A 23023-nucleotide genomic window follows, 5' to 3' on the forward strand; every position below is an offset into this window, starting at 1 on the left:
ACTCACAACCCCCAGAGGACCGCGAGGGAAAGTTCAACGGGCCAACAGATGGAGGCTATTGTGTGAGGGAGAGCGCAGGAAGAGTGGGCCAGCGGTGTCGCCGAAGACCTAACCAACTGTGTTTGTGCACACGTATACAAAATCTACATGTGGTTTTGTGTGTGTGCATGTGTGCACGTGTGGCTTTGTGTCTGCGTGTGAGGAGGGGGCTAAAGGGAGGGGTGTGTGTGTGTGTGTGGGGGGGGGGATGTTCAACACAAGATGCTTCAAATCTGTTGGCCTGACGGTGTGACACAGGACTGCTTGGTTAATAGAGTCTCCTGGAATGTCCTCTCCTGCAGTTTTAATGAACCCCAAGCCAAAAGACCTAATGAAGCGTGCTCCGTTTGCCAAAACACTCCCTCGGCTTGACCTCCCCTGACCCGCACCACTCCCACGCCACTTGGGAGGGGGGGGGTCTCCATGGTGACCAGGCTAAAGAGTCTATTGGGCCAAAGTTGTCAAAGGGACAAAGGAGGAGGCTAAATTAGAGAAAAGGGATGTCAGCGCATGTGCCTGCATATATTTAAAGACGGAGGTGGATTCACCAGTTTAAGATTTATAAATGTTGCATCTTTCCTCTTTGTTATCCTGACAAAAAGGGCAGTTAGCAAAAAGCTGCTGTTTCTGGCTAAGACAACACAAACGCACAAACACAAGAGCAAGCACACATAGGCTGGTCCTCATTGCAGTTTAACTATTCTTTGTTCAAGCTGAGTAAGAGCCTCGTTATTTAATAAGTTAAGACCATAACACAGGCAGTGTTGTTTGTATTCAGGAGGGATGCTGGTGTGTGTGTGCGTGTGTGTGTGTGTGTGTGTGTGTGTGTGTCTATGCATGTGTGTTAAGTATGAGTTAAGGACTAATAAAGTGCAAGGCACCTAATTAAACAGTCTTTGTTTATGCTCTATAGCAGTGGTATGAACTCAGCAGGCACAATGCAGGGTGGTATGCCAGGTCGCTATGCTCTCATTTGAATAACTACAGACAAAGCAATGCGAGAGAAGGGGGCAATCAACTTCAAAAGAAATTCTTGCTTAATTGCAAAAGTGTGAGAAAACCAGCAAAGACAAAACAGAATAGGCTGATTAAAGTTGCACTGAACAATGCTCGCAATCCTACACAAGCGTCAAATCTGATTTAAAGGTACAGTGAATATCCTTAGGGGATTTAAAGCAGAACAAATAATTTGATTAAAAGTCTTAATTTCCCATTTCTGACTGCATCTCGACAGGCTCTACAAGACGAGTGAATTCTTCTGAAGCAGAGAATTGACAAAAGATAAACAGGCTACTAGATTGAATAACTTTTGATTATTGTTTTTATTGTTGTGTACGTGTTCTTACCGTGAACTGCTGAAACACAGAACTATGAAGTTTGTGTGAAGAACGACAAGCACAGACATGCAATGGTTCCCATCCAGCACTAAACACATAAAGAAATAAACATGGATGGTTGGACTTTTTTAATTATAAAGTGAATCAGTCCAGAGAACCCTCCACTACTCCCCAACACACTCCCTTTAAGAAAACAGGGAGGAAAACCTGAATGGGCAATCAGTGCTGTTCCGCCTATGCACATTCCTGAATTCAGCGCTCTAATGGTGCCATTCATTATAAGCCTTATTAAAATAAACAGACTTTATGATATAATAATAAATAAGCCAGACTGCACATACTGTCATAATCGACAGGAATTAAAAGCACCAAGGAACACTACATTACCTCTGTAAACCCTCTCTCTCTCTGCGTGTCCCCCCAACCGAACACACACACACACACACAAACCAGCACGGTGAAATAAAGTAATCAAGGTTATTTAAATGAGTCTGCGGACTGCATAAACAGTGCAAACGGTAAAGAACATTACAGGCGGAACGTGTCTACGCATTCCTGATCTGGCAAGGTGGGAGAGGGGGTGCACTGTGTAGGTAGCTAGGGTCCATTTACACACAGTTGTAACCATAAGAAGCAGTTAAGGGGCCGTGCATGGTAAGAAACACGATGATTTCACAGTGTCTTGATAAACAATATGCATTACATGTGTTTAGCTCACTCTGCTTAATCACTTTCTTCTGTTTTTTTGTCAGCAGAGTTCAGGCCAGTCTACATATTCCACATAGACAATACCCAGGAAAATGGGTGAGGGGGTGCCGGGGGGGGGGGGGGGGGGCAGGACTGGAGATTTAGTGTGAGCTGGCTGTGTGTGTGACGCAAACTAAAGGGACTCCTTAGTGCTACCAGCTGACATTGCATTACTCTCCAAAGACTAATTGATTAAAGGGTTATGAACATGTGTGTATAGTGATTCTATTGAGTATGCACGGCAAATATATGCCATATGGGCAAGGGACTGCACCTCAATTAATTTGAATGAGGTATCAGTGCCACCTCTTCAACACAAATACTATACGCCTAAACCCTCACAAATAGGCCTTGGGTATTGTAGGCTCCCAAACACACATGCTTGACTGTTGAAAAACGTGTGAATCCTGTGATTTTTATTAACCCTTTGGCACAAAATGATTTTAATGATCACAGAGCATATTACTGTACTATAATATCTGTCTGACACTGCTGATTAATTTGCAATGCAGAACTTCTGTACCAAAGTGAGGATTAGACCTGTTTCATAGAGCTGTGTTTTATTGTAGGAGAATGTGCATTGGGGGCTACTGTTGGATGAATCAACGCTACCAAATTGAACTAATTGCACTGTTGCCTGCCCAATGGACCCTGTCTGGGACTCAGGAGAGCAAAGAGCTGAGAGCAGACGAGTACATTACTCAGTCCGACTAATTGCTCACACCTGTGCCTGCCCAGTTCACTCAGCTGGGGATTCTGGGGAACGATAAAAGGCAAAGCTGAAAACGCATGGGTGTGGCAGGAATTTCAAATTTACAGATATCTATCTATCTTTATATCTATATATCTATGTTTATCTATCTATCTTTATATCTATCTATCTATCTATCTATCTATCTAATCTATGTATATCAATCTATATAATATATCTATCTATGTATGTCAATCTATATAATATATCTATCTATGTATATCAATCTATATAATATATCTATCTATGTATGTCAATCTATATAATATATCTATCTATGTATATCAATCTATATAATATATCTATCTATGTATGTCAATCTAATAATAGATCTAGCTAAGTATCTATCTATATATCGATATATCTAGCATAATATAATAAAGCTTCTATCTATCTATCTATCTATATCAATCTATATAATATATCTATATCAATCTATATAATATATCTATCTATCTATCTATATCAATCTATATAATATATCTATATCAATCTATATAATATATCTATCTATCTATCTATCTATATCAATCTATATAATATATCTATCTATATCAATCTATATAATATATCTATCTATGTATGTCAATCTATATAATATATCTATCTATATCAATCTATATAATATATCTATCTATCTATATCTATCTATATAATATATCTATCTATCTATCTATCTATCTATCTATCTATCTATCTATCTATCACTGGTCTAACAGTGCAGGACAGTAGATATAGTGTCTACTCAGTAAAATGAGATGTGTGCCTTCTGAAGTGTATTTGTCCTTCTGCACTACCTGGTCAATGTCAGTGCCCTGTTTTGTTACCAGTTCAAATTCCAAACTTTAACCACATCTCTCTTGTCAAAGAGAAAATAAGACATGAGGTGATTTCTTAGGTGCAGTAGGAAGGAAAGCAGGGACTCTGGACTGCTAAGTTATGAATCAGACTGTTTCCCATTGCAGGACCATCTGCTTTAAGTTACCTGAAGAGTGGAGTTCCACAAGATGGACATTATATGGAAGCTACAGCAGAGAAGAAAATCCTATTGAATGTGTGGCTGTAGCTTATCATGCTATACTGTGGGTCAAATTAAGAAATGCATTCCTTTCTTCATTAAATGTTCTTTTCATATGTTGAACTTTCGCATTTAAAGTGAAGACGATATAAAGGCGATAAAGAAAGACAGAACAGAAGGAGGAAAAATGAGAAGAGAGGGAGTGTGCTGAGATAGCTGTTTTCTGACCAGAGGCTTCCTGGGCAGAGCAGAGATGATCTCTATGGCTCACAGCATGAATTCAACACACCCTTCACCACACAAACAGCATGAATCCTGTGCACCATGTTCATGCATCTTGTGCCTCCCATACATCATACACAACCCCTCGAAGAGAGAGACACACACACACAAACATGGAGTGAAACACATGAAGCATCACTCCTACGAAGACCTAAAAAAGTGGCCAATATGGCATCCACAGAGTTCAATAAAATCACCAAACTAAACATCTTCTCACACCATCAAAGCAAACGAGCCACCGAAAGAGAAAGATAAACCACCTGCCCAAGTGTAATTTACAGATGCTGCAGAACCTTGACAGAAATACCAAAGCAAGCAATATCTACCTCCATGTATTTATCATCTTTTTTACTGGGCAGGAAATAACAAATACTGCATTTGGCTTCACTTTCCCACTGCCCATAATATCCAAAACAAAATGCAACACATACATTGGTACACGACTTTCTCTGTATCTGCACGACTTTACTGTCGACTAACTTTGTGTCTTCACCTCAGAATTAATAGATCTGGAGGCAAAACAAAGCCCATATCAAGTATGTCTGCTCTTGTTTTCCTTTGTAACTGTAGGTTATATTTATTTATAGGTGAACATCTTCTATAGGAGTTTTGTAGAAATGGAGGTTTCTTTGTACGTGTGTGTGTGTGTGTGTTTATGTGTGTGTGTGTGTGTGTGTGTGTGTGTGTGTGTGTGTGTGTGTGTGTGTGTGTGTGTGTGTGTGCGTGCGCACATATCAGTACAAAGCCATCCCCTTACGGCCCATTGTTTTTTAAGTGTATGACTCTTGCACACCTCCTGAGGCTGGAAGCTGGGGAAAAGAGCAGCCTGGCTAATATTTAACTAATGACTCTGTTTTCCAGACTCGACCGCCCTCCTCTCACTGACTGCCAGACCTGAGCCGTCCATGTAGTGAACGTCACTGAAGTGTGGCTGTGTGAAATAGAATGCGGAGGCTCCACACAGTAGCAGGGGACAGGGGTACGGGAGAAAATAACTGTTGGAGAGCCCATAAAGGAGCTGTGAGTGAGGGAGAGATGGCTGCACATGGTTGTGTGGGAGGCCAGTGAGTCCAGCAGTCTGAGAGAATGCCATATGCTACCTTGAGGCAAGCAAAGTCTAGCAAAAGGCAAAGGAGAAGCGAAATTAGACAAGAGTGGCTGGTTTTCATCAGCACTGATATTATATGTGTCTGGCCTTCACATTTCTCATCAAGGAGCAGACGTTTCCCCCAGCCTCACTTGCAAATAGAGGCTATGCTACTGACGGAGGGGAAACGAGAGAAGGGGCTGAGGATAGGGAGAGATTGGGAGAATGAGTGAAAAGGCATAATTAGATAATGAAGTCTGTGTTTGTCAAGTGGGAGAGACAGAGGAGGAGAACAAATCTGTAGGGGCAAAATAACAAAAAGAGTGGAAATTAACAGGAAGTTGGGGAGACATAAGGGTGGGTAGATATAAAAGATGCAACAGGGCTGATTATTGTTATACTGCCACCATTGTGGACTGAAGCCCCGTGGTGCTACCAGCAAATGTATTATTAGTCACTTCAATAATTAATCACCCTGGGAGCATGTCGTTGCAGCCATGCACTGACCCATTTCTCTAACATTTTTCTTAACAGCAACACACCCGAGGAGCCCTGCTTCTTCCATACCTTCAGTTAGTGAAGTGGGGGCACAGGCCCAAATCCTCTGGGTCAAGCCTGGTCATTTATTAGCCACATTTCTCAGGAGAAATAAAAGTAATCTTGCTGCTCTTCTCAAAGGCTGGAAACCATGCAGGGAGACAGAATAGTGGCCTGGGCTGTGGCCCAATGGGTCTTGCTGACTGTCTGTCCTGGTGAAATATGAAGTCCATATGTAGGACAGCCATCTGAAAGAGGGACCCAACAGGGCTCCTTCAGGCTTTGATGCTCATCACCACAAAAGCAGATGGCCGTGTCCTGGTCTTAAAACTTTTTTTGTAAGAACACCCCCCACTTCTTTTATCCAATCCTATCCGGCCTATTAGCCCCCTGCCTGTCATGGTCTAGCAGCCTATGCTTAGCTCCCAGGGGGCTTCCAGAGCTATGGAATGAAGTCAAGCTTTCCCATTGATACAGGTCTCACTGGATGGCTTTGAATAGAAGTCAACCGAGTGAAAAGCCATGTTTTAGAGGACAAAATGGAATAAGGTGTGGGGTGGATCAATACTGCAGGGTTGTTTGGACTTGAAATGCTTTGCTCTCTGTGTGCTCAGACAAAGCAGTGCTGACTGCAGGTGGCAAAGAATTTTTCCGGACATTGGGTAAAAAGTAACAAAGGGTGTTTAATGGAAGAGAAAGCTGCATGCATCTGTCTGAAAGATTGGGATCAAACCAGAGATAACCCGCTGTGAGTGCTCTATATCTATTCCTGCCCTCTTCAGTAAAACTGGCAGGATTTGTCACCAAGGTCCAATCCTAACCTGTGTGCGGCTCACACCCAAGCAATTTGTGAACCAGAAAACCAATCAACAACCTCAAGTCAGGCACAATGCAAATAGGTCTGACAGCCCATCTGTAGTAATCCAACAGTCCCTCCTGCCCTAGGCTGCTCTCCGTCTCAGCCTCTCTGTGGCACCAGCCAATTAACTCTCTGATTCAGAGATGGGGATGAACACCTTAATTGATTACATGGCCATAGTCGCTTCAGTTATCAATTTAGGTACAGAAAAGGGGGAGCGCAGGCGCAAAGCCCAGAAGATTTCTGAATGAGTACAATCGCTGTGAATATTTGTTTAAGCAGAGGAATAAAAAGTAAAGGAGGAAGGAGGGGAGGCAGAGGAAGAGAGGCAGGAAGACTGGCACTTACTGTAGCTACTGCAGGTTGTTTACTTGCAGTCTCTGACTTACACCTCTCCTCTGCTTCTTCTTTCTCCACAACACAGACATTCTTCACTGCCTGAAGCACACAAAGAAACATGCGCGCACACACAGGTAGAAAGACACACACACACAAATATAAACACCTAAACACAGAAATTTATTATATGGTGTATTATGTGGACACATTGTATACATTCAGTCTAATTTACATATAAAAACCCTCATAAAATCACAGACAAAATAAACATACATACTAAAAAAACAAAGATAAACACACACTGACTCCACAAATTCATATGTGCAAATACATGAACACACAAAACCACACGCGTATTCAGGGATTTGCAGCGACTGAATCACATGAAAAAACAGAACATTTTTTTCTTCATCAGGTCTGTGATTCTGCTTTGTTTACTGTCATGGAGACTTGCTCTGCTCGATCAGGCTGGAGAGACACTAGGTTGGGTGGTTGTGCTAACGAAGTCTCAATGTGCCGTCTGTCGACAGGGTAATTTCCCTGGATAGCTCCATGACGCGCTCCTCATGGTTCCACTGGTAAAGATAGAAGGCGATCAGCACCTGAGTCGGACAGGAGAAACCAAACAAGTTAAGATTTCTAATTCTATCCACTGTCCTCCCTCCGTATGTCAGCATACATATTTCATTAGTGTGCGCTGTCTTTCACTATCTATTAGTATCCAGAACTACACGTTTTACCATTTTTATACCATGTACAGAATGCCATACTGTAAGTTTAAGGTGCAAGATGGGACAGTATGAGAGAGCCTTTCAATGTCACGTCACTCATAACTGTCTAACCTGGACAAAAGAGCTTATTAAAAAAAGATACACTGGTCTTGTTAGGATGTAATAGGGACCATTCTTTGCCAAAACTGGTGATGTCTCATTTATCAAGCTTAAGCGCAAACTTGAAATTTAATATCTACACAGTTTGGGCCATTATAGAACATAAAAAGTTTTCTTTAGAACTGTGGGATACACAAACCATAAGCCAGGAGCAAATGCAGACCACCATGTGGTTTAAATGGCATAGAAATCGCAATGGTGTAATTTGGACATTCACACTGATGCGCACATCAGCCAATGCAAAATGCATACAGTGGTCCTCACTTTCTAGAGTCCACTGCACACTGCCTGTGTGCTTCAGTGTCCTCCACAACGACAGAGGAATCTCCTTTCTGTCTTTAAAGCTCCCATCAAGCACTGATGTCTGTTCACACAATGACAAGTTACACCCCTTTGCCATTCTCAGGGAATGGGCCAGGAACAATGTGCTGCACCGGTCGGGCAAGATGGAGACACGGAGGTGTTAGAGAAAGAAAGCACTGACTGCCCAGACTGATAGAAGGTGTGTGTGTGTGTGTGTGCGTGCGTGCATGTGTGTGTGTTTAAGTCTTCTTTAAAAAGTTGGTGGAGACAAAGTGTGCCAAGGGGACTTCTCCATCAACCTGACAGGGTCCTCCCCTGGCCCAGCATAGATTTCAAAGGATACTGTGTATGTGTGAATATAGGGATGCACAGCAGGGGGTTGCATGGATATAAGCACTGCAAGTGGTCCTCCCAGATGGTTGTGTCCTGCTGCTAGTAGGAGGCCTGCAGCCTTTATCTGTGACAGGCAGTAGGTCTTAACAACCTCCACATACACTGCCCCGCTCCAAGCCTGAGGCCCTCAGGGCTATGTTATGAGACAGGCGGAGTGTCCCAGTGCAGGAACAATTCCCTGCTTCCCCTTAGTGTTTTTTAGCAGCAAAAGAAAAGAACTCAGTGGTAGCTGCTGCTCGAAAACGCAGGGGACTAAGGATGCTCGCCCTGTTCTTTGGCAAGGACTATCTTCCCTAACTGCCACACAAACATACCCAGGAATGCCTGCACACACACTGACATGCACAGATGCCTGAGCAGGGCTCCTTCCTCCTCTGAGAGTTGAAGCTGGTCCAGAGCATCAGCATTGTTGGAGAGGTTTAGTCAGGGGGAAAAATAAAGTCTAATAGAGGTAAGGCAAGAAAACTGCAAGAGAGAAATGGAGAGACAGCCACGGAGTTGCCAGCAGACACTGAAGACACTGAGCCACAATGCATTTCTAATCGACTTGCTGCCTACTTGCAAATCCAGCATTCTCATCTAGTCTGTGCAAAATCAACTCTGAGCTGTCCTGAAACAAACTGAAAGAGACAGAGGAAGGGAGATGGGAAAGGACTGGATGAGTGACTGTTGCAGTAGATAACTGTTGTTAATGGAGAGATGTAACAGAATGTAGATTTAGGACACTACGCCTGCTGCTACGTAAGGTGAATTGTAAAGGCTGTGTGCTTCAGTGTCCTCCACAACGCCACCTTGTTACCACTCAAATCTCCAGGAAGCCATTTTTCAGAGCCCAGTGAGTCTGTGTGTGCTGGGTGGCAGATAGGGTTCATTCTTTCATCCTTTGACCCACATTTCAGGTAGAACTGAACAGGGGACATTAAAGACATGGGCCTCCCAGTGGAGCCGGGGTCATGTGGAACCTGAACACAGGCGCACACCGGCACAGCCAGCCGAGCAGAAAACACTATTATGCATACCCACTGTCCATACAGACACACGTAATGAAAATCCTAGCCAAAATGGACGCATAGCTTAAAAAACTTCATAGGATAAAAACAAAAAAACAAAAACAGGGCATCTGACATGAAAACACTGTCAGACACACCTGCCACAGCTCGTACATGCATGTACCTTCTGCCCTCCATGCACATACACACAGCATATTAGTTCTAATGAGGGAGCATGGAACCACATGTGTAATCACTGATTATTACTGGCAAAACAGCCCTTTCTGCACGAAACTAACATTTACATGCAAATACTGCACTCACCCACACCTGTGCATTTGTTTACCTACTGCAGATTGAAGCTCTGTATCCATTGCATTTTTCAGTGATGAAATGTGAAGAAGCTGTAAGCAGGAGGAAGATTTTCCTCTCCATAGACACAGATGGATACGGTGACATAATATGTGACGTTGGTGTGGGTTAAATGAAAAAAGGGTAAAGGTCAAAGACCCAATGCAAGAATAAGAGACAGGAATTTGTTACAGCGTCAGGGAGAAAAGGAATCTAATTTGTTAGAGCAGACAAACAACTTAAAGATTATGGTCTGTGTGTGTTTGATTATAATAGTGACATACAGTGATTATAATGTGCAAAGCAGGAGATGCATCAGAGACGCAGTACTGGGTTCATGCCAGTGTTAAATATGGCCCCTCACACACAACCAGATGGTTCCTCACTTCTGACCACCACCAGTGGTCTCCTACCTCTCCCTGAAGGACAGTAATAGCTAAATGTTGTCATTTCAGCAGCTCAACTTAGTGCCACGACCGACTGTGCTGTCACAGAAAGTAGTCTTTACTCTGGCTATGAGTGGCAGTCTTTGGCCAGGCTCCTACCACTACTCCTTATGACCACTGAAATCCCTTAAGGTACACTTCTTGTTAGAGGTGACAAGTCAGCTTGCAGAAGAAAGCCATTACCACAGAAGAAAGGTATCAGGCAGTCTCCTGCTGGTATAAATTGAAATCAAATACAATGGCTCAGAGTCAAGGAAGCATTCTGGGAAGTCTAATAGTGCCATTTACTTGCCTTGCTGGTAATTCATGGAGTTTTCTTTACCTCTTATGAGAAATGTCACAGGCGAGTATTTCTCATTGAGAACTGATGTGCTACTATTCAATTAATGCATAAGGTATACCAAGGAACATTGTGCCATAGACTTCCTGCTAATATTTCTGCAATACTTTAATTATCTAACTGATTTCCCCAAATCCCTCATCACCTACTTAGTAATGGCAGCTCTCCTCTCTTCCCCTCCTCTAGTCTCAGTGAAGCCTGGGAGTTTGGCCACATGGTTCAGGCCTGGGCGACAATGCATAAGGATTTGTGGGGAGGGTAAGGAAACTAGTGGGGGTTCAGAGGCATAAAAGTTCCTTTCTTCTCCGCATTTGCCTCTTTATATGAGCCAGAACAGAGGGTTGCCACGGCGATGAGGTTGGTCTGTCTCCCACGGCGTGGTTTGGGAAGAGCAGCAGCTTGTTCTGACATTTACTCGGGCTGGAAGAAACAGAGACAATAGAGGAAGGAAACACGCAGACGTACATGCATAGAGGTAGAAAAGAGTGGATGACCCCTTAGCAACTGGCGGTTACAGAAAGCGAACGGATTAGACAATAACACCTGTAACATCAGAGGGTTGACAAACACATGGAGAATTGGCCGTCACTGCCTTTATCTGAACCTTTTATCTTCTGCAGTGTCCGTCCATCCCCATCTTCTATTCCTGGCCTCCTTTTTTATTTGCTCTCATTTAGATCTTGCCAACAAGTCAGTAAGCCAACACATATTTTCATCCTGATCATGTTCCCTGCCAAACTCATGCACATAACCAATGCACAGACATGAGCACAAGCAAATAGCCACTTTAGACACACACACGAACACGCACACATGAAAAAGTATGGCCAACCTACTGAGAGGCCAACTATCAACGACGCCAGCAAGTTTTGTAGTCAAATATGGGAAATTTGGCCAGAGATTCCAGTGAATTCAGCTCTGCAGCCTTTGTTTCCCACTTTAACACGGGAAGAGTTGACCTAATAAAATTCCCTTATATTGTTGGTCTTTTGATATGTGTGTGTGCATACTAGGTTGCTTGCACAGCCACGTCATTGTGTACATGTGTGGATTTCAAAGGGGTTTTGGTTTTGGACCTCAAATCCATCAACCAGACAACATGGAAGTTCTCCATGGTAAAAAAAAAAAAAAAAAGCCTGTGATGATTGAAAAGCCCCAGCAGGTCAAAAACACTTTTCTGTTTTATCAAAAACTACCTTTTTCTGATTAAAGGAGGAAACAAGCTGCCATATCAGGAAACACGAGCTAGCAAATAGAGGTAAGAAGGATATGAATGCTGTGATGTGGATAGAAAAGATAAGCGAGAGCACAACCAACTGTCACATTTACTGTAAACATGTAGTGTTTTTTTTTCCCTAATGGATCCATTAACATAAAACCCATGAGAGGCAGAGGAAAAAAAAGAGAAATGCATCAGAATGTGACACAATGCAAGTCACACAACATTTGGAAAGCAGCCGAGAGAAAAGGCAGAATTTGATGAAATATATATGTGCCACTTTAGGGAACTTCAGTAAGACTATGCTAATGCAGACTTTTCAGTCTGACACTGAAATACACAAGGCCCTCTGTCAGTTGTGAATGAGCTTTGAATTCCCTGAGACTGGCGCTCCAGTGGAAATGTTCACTTTTAGCCTCTTTCTGATTCTTCAGAATCTAAATAAAGGCAACTTCAATGGGAACCTTCTTTGTCACTAGTATCCACACGAGCACAGAGGCTTACAGACACAGCTCTCCTGACACGACAACAAATCTGTATTTCCTGTACATCACCCCAGTACAGTGCACGGAGTGGCAATCAGTCTGCGGTGCTCCAAGAGTGAAGGAAATTTGAAAAGCTCAACAGCAGCGTTTCTTAAAAATAAAAAAAAAAACAGCACACACATGATTACGCAGAACTCGTGAGCAGTTTGAGAACTACTCTCTAGCAATCTTCATGCAGTAGGATGTCAGCTGTCAAGAACAAGGTCCGCGGGCTGTCATGAGCAACAGTGACTGTATTTACAGTGTCGCTTTGGCTTGTAGCGAAGTGCCAACAGCTAACATAAAAAAATAAAATGCCAAACATTTTGACGAGGGTCAGTGATCACAGAAACAAAACAGGGAGCTGAAAGCTGCTCAGAGCTCCTGATTGGATGCTGATTCCCAATGGTTTATGGTAGTTGACACGGTTTAATCATTAAAATTAACACTGATTAATATAGCATGAAGTTAAAATCCTTGAGTGGTCATCCTAACTGGTGTTGTAGCCACAATAAACATATTATATTCATCTACGATGAATTACTGATGTTAATAATTGATAAATATTGGTTCACTAAGGAGAATATGACTAACATTTAATGTATCCAAGATGCAGTATTTCTGCAGCTTCAGACTTTATTGTTAGACATAATACTCATTTCTATTACTAAAACATTACCTTTCCAAACCTTCTGCATTACCTTTAACTCTGTGAGTTGCAGCTATGGCTTAATTAAATCATGCATAAATTAAATAGATAAATGCAGCCACTGTCAAGTCACATAAAGCCAGTCATATTCTTACTTCACAAAGAACAGAAAGTTCACCCAGACTATATAAACCTTGTTTCCCAGAGCTGCTATTGACACATTTAAAAAACCAGACAAGGTAATAAAAGAGTCCAAACAACAATCCAAGCAACACGTGCAGTTTTTCCCCCTTCATGAAAGAAATGATAACAGATTCAGAAGTCAAATTACTGTCGCTATAGAGGTTATACTGTATGTATGTTGTTTGATGCTGGAGCTGTTGTGCTGCACAGTGGCTGATAACCGCACTTAATCTTGTTTTTCTGTTTTTACTGGCAGACATTCAACCCCTGACGACCCTGAGTGAACTGTGACTGCACATGCACAGAAGGCAGCTGTATCTAGCCGTCTGTAGGTTTTGTATGCATGTGTGAAGGGGTATACGCTGAGAAATGAATGCACTTGGCACATGCATTGTTGCTTTGTGAATACAAGTAATTCAAACAGCGTTGATAAAACTAGACATTTTCCCACTTCAGCCTGTTGTGTCTTAGACGACTTGGCTTCTGAACCATGAAAATTAGTGCTTAGTTTGAGAGTTAAATGGCTCCTCTAAAAGCTCAGCTATAGCCTCACTCTGGACCCTGTGGTTTAATTGGGCCCATTCTACCTCGAATAAAATAATTTGGACACTGCAGCTTTCAATAAGTACATTACATGTATTACCTGGAAAGTCCACAGTCTTTACAACTAACTGATTTGTCTGTTTTGTGTCCAATGCAGGGCTGGATTGCTTTTTAATAACATTTAACAACACAAAGTTACATATAAATGTACTTGTACTTTACATTTACATTAACTACAGTTTCCTGCCATGTTTCAAATGCAAGACCAAAGGTAAACGTTAAGGTCCTTCATATTAGAGCCTCTTTTCCAAATGCAGAACTAGGATCTGTCAAAAACAGTCCCACATTGAGCCTTTAATTTAGATATAGAGCATGTTTTCTCTTTTAAAGACATGCTAGTTTCTTCACTTGTAGACTCCCTACAGTGAACACATGCTGACATGGTCATAGCTTCATCTGAACACACTGTCTTCTCAGTACATGTGGTCACTCCCACAGTCATATGCAGATAAAGAGAGTAAATGATGCTTTGTAGCAGATTTATCCTTCTTCGTGTATGATTTTATCACTTGCCGAAGGCACTTTGCTACGAACCAAAGGGGGTTTGGAATTTGTTCCTCCCTGCCACGTGTCCTATCTAGGCCCCTCTCTCAGGGGGTCAGTCATTCTGCCAAGGCTGAACTCAGGGCACTACAAACAGCAGGAGTGAGATGAGCCTAGAGGGGATCTTCTCACCCTGAGACGAGTGATTACTTCGCTGGGACTAAGTTATGCTAATGCATTCATCTCCAAAAGCACCGTGATTATTTAGAGTTCCTCACCAACTGTTTTAGATTTTGCTCGCTTGCTATTTTATGCAAAGATGCTTTTTTTTCCCCAGCGTTCCGTTGGCACAGGGCTTGCCGAGCTGGGGGAGATAAGAGGGGAGAAAATTCAGGAGATTGTTAAATTCTTTGCCCTTATTTTAATGTGCCCTTCATGTGTGAATGAATGCAAATCAAAGTATGTCTACTTTTTTTTCCTCCATCTGAATGTATCGCATGTTGCAATTTTACAAAATGACAGGAGTGGAAGCAGCAGATCATACTGCATACAGTATATCATTCCCGTTATTTCTCCTGCCCTTTAAATTGCCCCATGTTTTATGTAAAAGGTTCCACTCACACTTTTGCTTTAATCAATACAAACTTGGTGTATTTTCTTCCTGCTGCTGAATCAGAACTGAACCCCCTGCAGTCCCATTTGGCCAGTTTTGAGGCTGTATCCCACCTGGTGCTTTGCATGTTGTTTGCAGTGAGGCAGCGTCCTGGCCTGGCTCCGGTGCTCCTGTGAAGCAGCGTTAGGGGATATCAGCATAATAGCAGAGTGAATATGTTAGAGCATATTCCCTCTAATCCTGAGTACACTGTAATCACAGGAGACTGGGCTTGCTATCACTGTCACGCAAATACATGCCTCTGGTTTGCTGAACTATGCAAAGGTGTGTGGGTCTGGGGGGGTGAGGAGCTGGGAGGAAAAGGAAATGGAGGTTACAGTGGCATGGAGCATTTAAAAACTTTAAAGACAGAGGAGGCATCAAAAATATGGAAAAAAGCAAAGAAGAGGAGATGAAATATTTCCGTATTAGATGCAGGAGAAGAAAGGGAGAGGAGTGAGGAAGAGGTGATGGTTAAGAGACAAGGGGAAATAGAAGAAGTTGCAGAGAGATTTAGAAGGCTTCTGAAGGCCTGCAGGGATTTGCAGAGAATTTGGAGGAGATTTCTGGAAATGAGAGCACTGCCCAGATGCGCTGCAGAAAGCAGCATCTGCAGCATTAATTACAATAGCCCCCTCCCTCAACCCTGCCGTACTCTGCCACCTGTTTCCTTTCAATGGCCCCACTATACGTGAGTGAAATCCAGGAATCCGGCGCTATAGCTGATGCAATCGCATACAACCTGCATCCCCATCCCACCTCCCACTCCTCCGTCTCCACCTACACACACACACACACACACACACACACACACACACGCATAGAAAGATACAGACCACCACAAACAGCTCCCTGTGGGTATCTTGATGTCTTATCTATTAGGAGGTGAAAGTGAGAAAGAGAGTAAATAAAAGCTCTCTGTCACCTAAGATGTCCATGCGGTCTGTTTCTTTCTTGCTGCTGAATTGATTTTGTGAGCCACTCGCTTCACTGATGGAGAGATTGTCAGACCCAAGAGGGCAGAAACACACTATGTTTGCAGCGTGACTTGCACATTGCCATGTCAGAGCTGTGTTTCGCCGGTGTTGTGGTCCTTACATATTGCTGCTATCTGAATCCCAAGATTACATCTCAGCTTTACCGGGACTGTTTTCATGCTGATGTGATGGACGGATGGTGACGCTGTATCGCAGATCAAGCTCCGCCCATTATTCAACATCTTGGCCAGTGATAAGCGAAAATGTGTGATGATCTTTACCTTCTAAGGTATCGGGGCGAAAGAAGGACAGGGACCACAAAGTGATGCCAGATTGAAATGCAGTATGTCAAATGTCTCTAAAGGAAAGATTTGCAAAGAGGATTTGTAGTTAAAAAAAGCATGAGATCAACTCTCAGTGTCTACAGATTTCCCTCATAAGCCCAAGTGGTAAAGGCCTGGGCTTATCTCAATGGAGGTGAAGGATTGACGGGACGGATGCAAAAGTAGTGCAAGCCTCTTATAACTGAAGATCTCTTGCAGAGAGCGAGAGCATGCTCATGTGACAGACCGCATCCCCCTGCTTAACCCGCAGACTGTCAGCTCTGTTGCCCCTCCTGGCCCAAATACCTCTGGGCTTTTCCAACTGATCAATTAAATAATTTAGTGGCAATTTAATAAATTGCTGGGTAGATGCTGGATCGATGCTACGGAATCCAGAAATCAGTGTTGAGTCTGAAACGTGGCTGTTGAACCGGCACCATTTAGAAACAGAAGCAACATCCGGTAAACAGTATTTGAGCCGTTGAGAGATTCTCTCTCGCACACACACAAACACATTCGTGCAAACAGGAGGAAGCAGGGATGAAGAGCTCAAGTAGGAGAACGAGATCAACATCAGAAGAGAGAATGTAAGTGTAAGCTGCAGCAAAAATAATATCAGTTGTTACAATACTAATGAACACCAACACTGAGGCAGAACAGAGACAGAAAACTACATTTCCATTCCCTGCTTGACCTCCTACTGAGATTCAGAGGCTTTAATTCTCCTGGTGATGTTGGGATCCAAACAGCTACAGTGAATAAACAAGATTACCCGTTGGACATGCCAGTAAATCTTATCATATTGGAGCAGGGAGAGGGGCTGTGAAACAGGACCAAAGCAATAAGACTGACCGAGGCCAAGACGCAGGCAGACATGGTTCCTGAGGACAATTCCTGCCTCACACAAGTCTTCCTGGTATCTGGCATGAACCATGTAGTATATTATTTTCAGATATTAATTACCAGTGGATTTGAAGGAAGGCTTCACTATACAACCAAGTATTTAATCTAATACCAATGCACAGAATCTCAGTAATATGGATCTTTCAGAGGGTCGCTGCTGGAAAAAAACGGTACAACATTTGTACTTCACTAAACTCAGATCAGTTTGAATCAAATTTGATCAAGATATGAGCGGGCTTACCATAAAGTGATACAGTGCAGAAGTGTCATTATGTTAAGCAGCCTTATGCCAGATTTGGTTCTTAGCATGAGGCAAACAGAAGCTGTGCAGCTTGCCGGAGGCCTGGGAGTGATGAAGGTCGGGGGAGACAGCACGCTCCACCAGGCACAGAGACAGCTGGTGTAGTTGTGGCACAGACCGGTCAGTCAGGGAGTGATTCCTGCGTCCATCATGTACGTCACGCCTCATCATTCTGGTGTCCGAAATCATCAGAGCTAGTTTTCATGAGACCATAACCTGTAAATAAGATGGTTAGAACAGGAAACATAACATGGGCTGCTGGGCTGGGTAAGAAACAACACTGGGCTAAGAATACGTGACAACAACAGGGATAAAGGATTTGGGGCTTAGAGCAGAAAGATGTGGGACTTGTTAGCACAATGTATTTGACATGAACATGCAAAAATAGATTATGAGTCTACAGTCTACAGCACCCCTCAACATTGCACTGGATATAAAGATGACAAAAAGGAGGTTTTTTTCTTTTTATATCTCTAAACAGACGCTGATCTTCTCAAATCCCTGTGTATCTCATGTTAAATCCATGTAATGTGGATTAAGAGCTGTAGAAACATATATATATATATAGATATATATATATGTGAACAAATTGCCAAATACAGATTGATGATAGAGCCATGTTACAATATAATATAATATTTAGTATATTTTCAATATTTCAAAAGTATTGTATACCAATCAGACATACTACCTTCTAGGATTTAATCCATATTGCCTGCCTCTAATTTACTAATTTAGCTAAAATTAAAGAAACAGCCCGACCTGATGTGTCTACAAACATGCAGACATCTACGTCACGTCCTGTGCAGCCTGTGTTATTAGGGCAAGCTGTTTATTCTTTGTAACAACTCTAAAAAAAGATGCAGCTATTTCATAATTCCCTACTGAGTCTAAAGTGTCAAACGGCCATTTTTTTTCCTGACTTGCATGCTCACCTCGTATAATAACTTCCATTCATGTTATGGCTTCCTGCCATGAGAAGAGTAAAAACACACTCAGTGACGAAAAACAACAATATGCTTCTGGAGAAGCGGCAGCAAAGATGTGTAAATATTTTCCTAGCCAGAGAAATTAATAAATAACCAGCTAGTGCTTCTTTACCACGTGGGCTGAACACCTGCTATGATGCGATGGTGCAGATCTGCAATGTCCCAACCTGTGATGTTTTCATCCCACAAATAAATAGCAGCCAGGTGAAAATAGCGTTTTCTCCTGACTTCACCAGGAGACTGGGCTCAACCCACCAAAAGAGCTAGCAGCTGTCTGCTGTAAGTGAGCATAAGGCTAGTGAGCCGGGGAAGTAATGAATACACCAGACTAGAGTGACTTAGGCGCTCTAAGACCTGCTCGGAATATTTGTATAGATATTTCAATCGTGGTTCTTAGTCAGTCACACCCCCCCCCCCACAACCCAACTCCCATACACACACACCTCTCACCCATCTCGCTCTGTGTCTGATACCTTGTGATCCCAGTAGGAGTAGAAAGATGAGTGAAAGTGAGGGTGAGAGAGACAAGGAGATAGAAATATGGAAAATACTGTGTGTGTGTGTGTGAGAGAAAAGTTTAGTGTGTTTGTGTGGGCATTGTGCATTCAGCTTACATATTTCAATATTCCCAATATGTTTCCAGGGGTTGTCTCACATGTTTATCTCAAGTGTCACACATGACCCTCATTACATATTGATGCAATGCATGTAAAGCAAGATATTATCCCCTGTGTGTGTGTGTGTGTGTGTTGAGGGGTGGGGGTGAATGAATTGAGCTGTTTTGATACAACCACTGATCCAGTCTTGGCAGGGAGAATGGCCACGCTTATTGAATGGCTGCCTGAGTACTCTAATGAGGTAATATTACCACACCAAATGATGAAAAATTCATGTTACAAGTTGGTGTTGGTACAGACGGCTCTCAGGAATTGCATTTGCTGTTTGATATTCTTACTTGCCAGCTCAGCAGGCACTATTGTATGATTGGAACAGAAAAAAACACACTTAGGGCTGAAAGCCCAAGCTATTACTGTGAATAGCCTGTAGACACAGCAACACAAGTGGAAACGTGTTTTTGTGCGTGCACGCCTTTGTGCTTTGTGTATGAGTTCATGTACTGTGGGTGTATGTGTATGCTTCTTTGTGTGTTTGTATATCTGTGGGCAAGAGTGTGTGAAACACAGGGCAGTACAGGTGAAGGCATGCGTGCTGAATACTAAGTGATCATCCTGCCGATCTCATTGGCATTGGAGAGCTTGTACAGCTCGGATAAGTGCATTTATGGAAAAGTCAGCACAGCTTTATCTCGTCATTGCAGGTTAGATCACAGATAAAAGGATTGGACTCCAAAAAGTAAATAAAAAAATCATGCAGGAGATAAGACACCGGCGTCTTAGCTGCTTACCTCACACTCACACTGCATCGGGACTGCTCATCAGTATGGCCCCTATCACTAACTCAGGGCTCTGTATGGGGCCTCACAAAGACAGCTGAGGACAGCTGAGATAACATTTTCCTGGAGAAACTACTGATGTTAGATATTGTGCTGCTTATAATTGTCTTTTGCTTTTATGTGCCAACTATACATTTCATCCTGTTTTAACTTCCTTAACATGTATCTGCTTTCTCCTCTATCGTTTTGATATTTCTTTCTCTCATCCACCTCAACACATTCTTCTGAAAATCTTCTTCCTCCCTCTCTAATACACCCCTCCATTTCCCTGTGCCCAAACCTTTCTGTCCCTGCTCTCCTCTATGTGTCGTAATACGGCTCCAGCAGTGGACCCTCAGGGAGCTGGTGATGGAATGCATTTGGGGGGCCAGCAGCTTTCTCTCTCCAACCTGCATGCAAAATCATACCAATGGGGAATCACTGGCTCCTGTTTACTGCACAGAGAGGGGTGCGAACACCATGGTAACACCATTGCTCTCCAGAAAACCCTTGGAAGATAGGTCTGCACAATCACCCCCAGTTAAAACGTTTTAGTGCTGGATAAAGAAAAAAGCTGAGGAGAAAAAAAAAATTGGCTGAAAGTATGCTGGCACACATCCAGTCACAGTGGAAGTCTGTTTTTTTAATTCCTGTTTCATGTTTCTTGACTTAGAAATTAAATTTATGAGCATGACAGAATGAAAGATGCCTTTCTAGTTGCATAAACACATACTGTACACATAAATCCTGCTGGAATCAAGTCATACGCTGTACACACGGCGGTACGAAAAGTACAGTCAACAGTGCAAAAGCCACAACAAAGGGCTCCCGACAGCAAACCACACACACACACACACACATGCAGCCATGCACACATGCAGTGAAACTCTTTCACACACATTCAGTGCTGTCAGCTCTCCCTGGCAGAGTGCTTAAGAGATTACGCTCAGGGTAAATTATAGTATTTTTTAGTGAGACTAAATGCTTTCCCCAGGTTTCCACAAAAAAAAAAAAAAGAAAAAAAAAAAATGTATTGATTTCCACTGTGGGATTTTTTTGCAGAGTGACCCTGGCAGTTAAATATTCATAAGCCATTAAAAATAAAAGATGCACATTTTGTACATTTGACCCGTTGTTATGTACAGCACAGAGTATAATCTGTTCTAGCCAGTATACTGTCCCACTCTGAGGTGAAGCGGGTGCTGTTTTGCAAACAGAAAAACACGATTAGTTTCCCACATGTTCAGCGTTGATTAGAACTGGATGAAAGAGACTGCAATCTCCTCATTTGGCAGATAAGGGAGGTCCACAAATATCTTCATAACATTATGCTGTTGCTGTCATTGTTCCAAAAATGCAGTTTTTCTCCTCAGATTTAGAAAATTGCCTTCCATTAGAGCATTTAGATAAGATAACTGAAGAGGAATACAAAATAAAACTTAGGAAAAGCCATAAAACCTTTAATTAAGATGTGGATAAGTTGGGGAAGAGAGAATTGCGGCGTGTATTCTTGAGCATCCCTTTATGGAGAATGTGGGAGATGAAGGAGCAGACAGTAGAAAACAGGCCAAATAGAAGTAGAAGAAAAGGAAAAAGAAGTATCCAACTCCTCTTTATCCAATAATGAGCATTTACTTGGAATTTTACTGAACTGGTTACTCCATCTGAATGTGTCAAGTCCAATTTTGTTTTTTTGGTTTTTTTTTCCCATTTGTTCAATACGGCCTTATTTAGTTCTTCGATAAACCATTCACATGTTTGCCATTGCAGGATTGGGACACACTGGCTCAGTGTGAGTCTCCCCATCTTGAGAAATTATGCATTGGCTGTGATGCTCCCTGCTGAATCCCTGCTGGGGCTGAGTGGTGTTCTGGGATACAACCCAAGTCTAATCATCCGATACAATTTTAAAAGTAGCCACGGGTAGTTTTTCAGTGGTGGGGGGGGGGGGACCACCATGAGGGGGCCCTGCAGAGATGCTCTGCAGAGGCAGTAAGCAACTCCATATAACTGTCTTCACATGAAGCAGGGCAGGTAATGAAAGGCAGAGACATAGATGAGTGATCTGCCTGCAGGATTCACCCGTCTTGATTAGTGCTTGTGTGTGTTCTGACTGTGAGTGTGCGATTTGTTTTTGCAGTCATTAAGTGACTCACTCCACACGGCATTCATTGCATTTGCTCATGTTCCCAGTGACCATTTAGTTCAGGAACATTTTGTCCATCTTGAGTGTCATATGCACATCATCTGACCGCTTATACATCCTGTGTCACCATGCAAATGTCTGCGTGTCTTTGCATCCGGAGACTGATTTGAATCTTCTTTGAATTTATAGTCAGACCTCAATTGACAGTGTGAAGAGAAGAAGGGTTCCTTATTTATTCCCATAGACATCCACTGGATTGGTCTGATTGTCCTGCTTCATTGTAGACATTTAGCACGAGCAGCACATGCTCATGCCCCTTTAGGGCTATTTACCGATGAATAGTGGTCCATTTGCAGTGGTAAACGCTGTGACATGGTTTGTCACCTAAGTCAGACTCCAATTAGTTGTGAAGACGTCTAATGCACAACCAGTGTAACTGTCACCCATCTTTAAATGGTGTCTTCTGCTGCCAGTAACTGTGTACTCCCATGAGTGAGGCTTAGACAGATTTGCCTATTATACAAGATGGGCCCAGATCAGGATGCTAAAATATTACTGGGTCATGGGTGTGAGCATGTGATGCTCTAAGCCAGAAGCAGCATTTACTGACATATGGAAATCACATAGCAGTTCTCAAAGAAAGAAAAAAAAAAAAGAAACACCCCCAGGATCTTTCATTGGCATCTAAATAACCAACTGGCCCACACCCTCTGACTGCAGCAAAGCAAGACAAGCAGCAGAGCACCCTTCTACACCATTCTCCTATCTTCTATCCCTTTATCCTCTTGTCATTTACTCCTGATCCCTGATTTATTTTTAAGCTGACTTTAGTTGGATAATTCTGTAAATGCTTTAAGGTTCACTGAGGTTATCACTTCTGAATATGCTTAATTACAAGCAAGGCTGTGGATAATATGGATGTTTTTACACT

This window comes from Mastacembelus armatus, chromosome 16 (genome assembly GCF_900324485.2).
Source record: "Mastacembelus armatus chromosome 16, fMasArm1.2, whole genome shotgun sequence".
Lineage (NCBI taxonomy): Eukaryota > Metazoa > Chordata > Actinopteri > Synbranchiformes > Mastacembelidae > Mastacembelus > Mastacembelus armatus.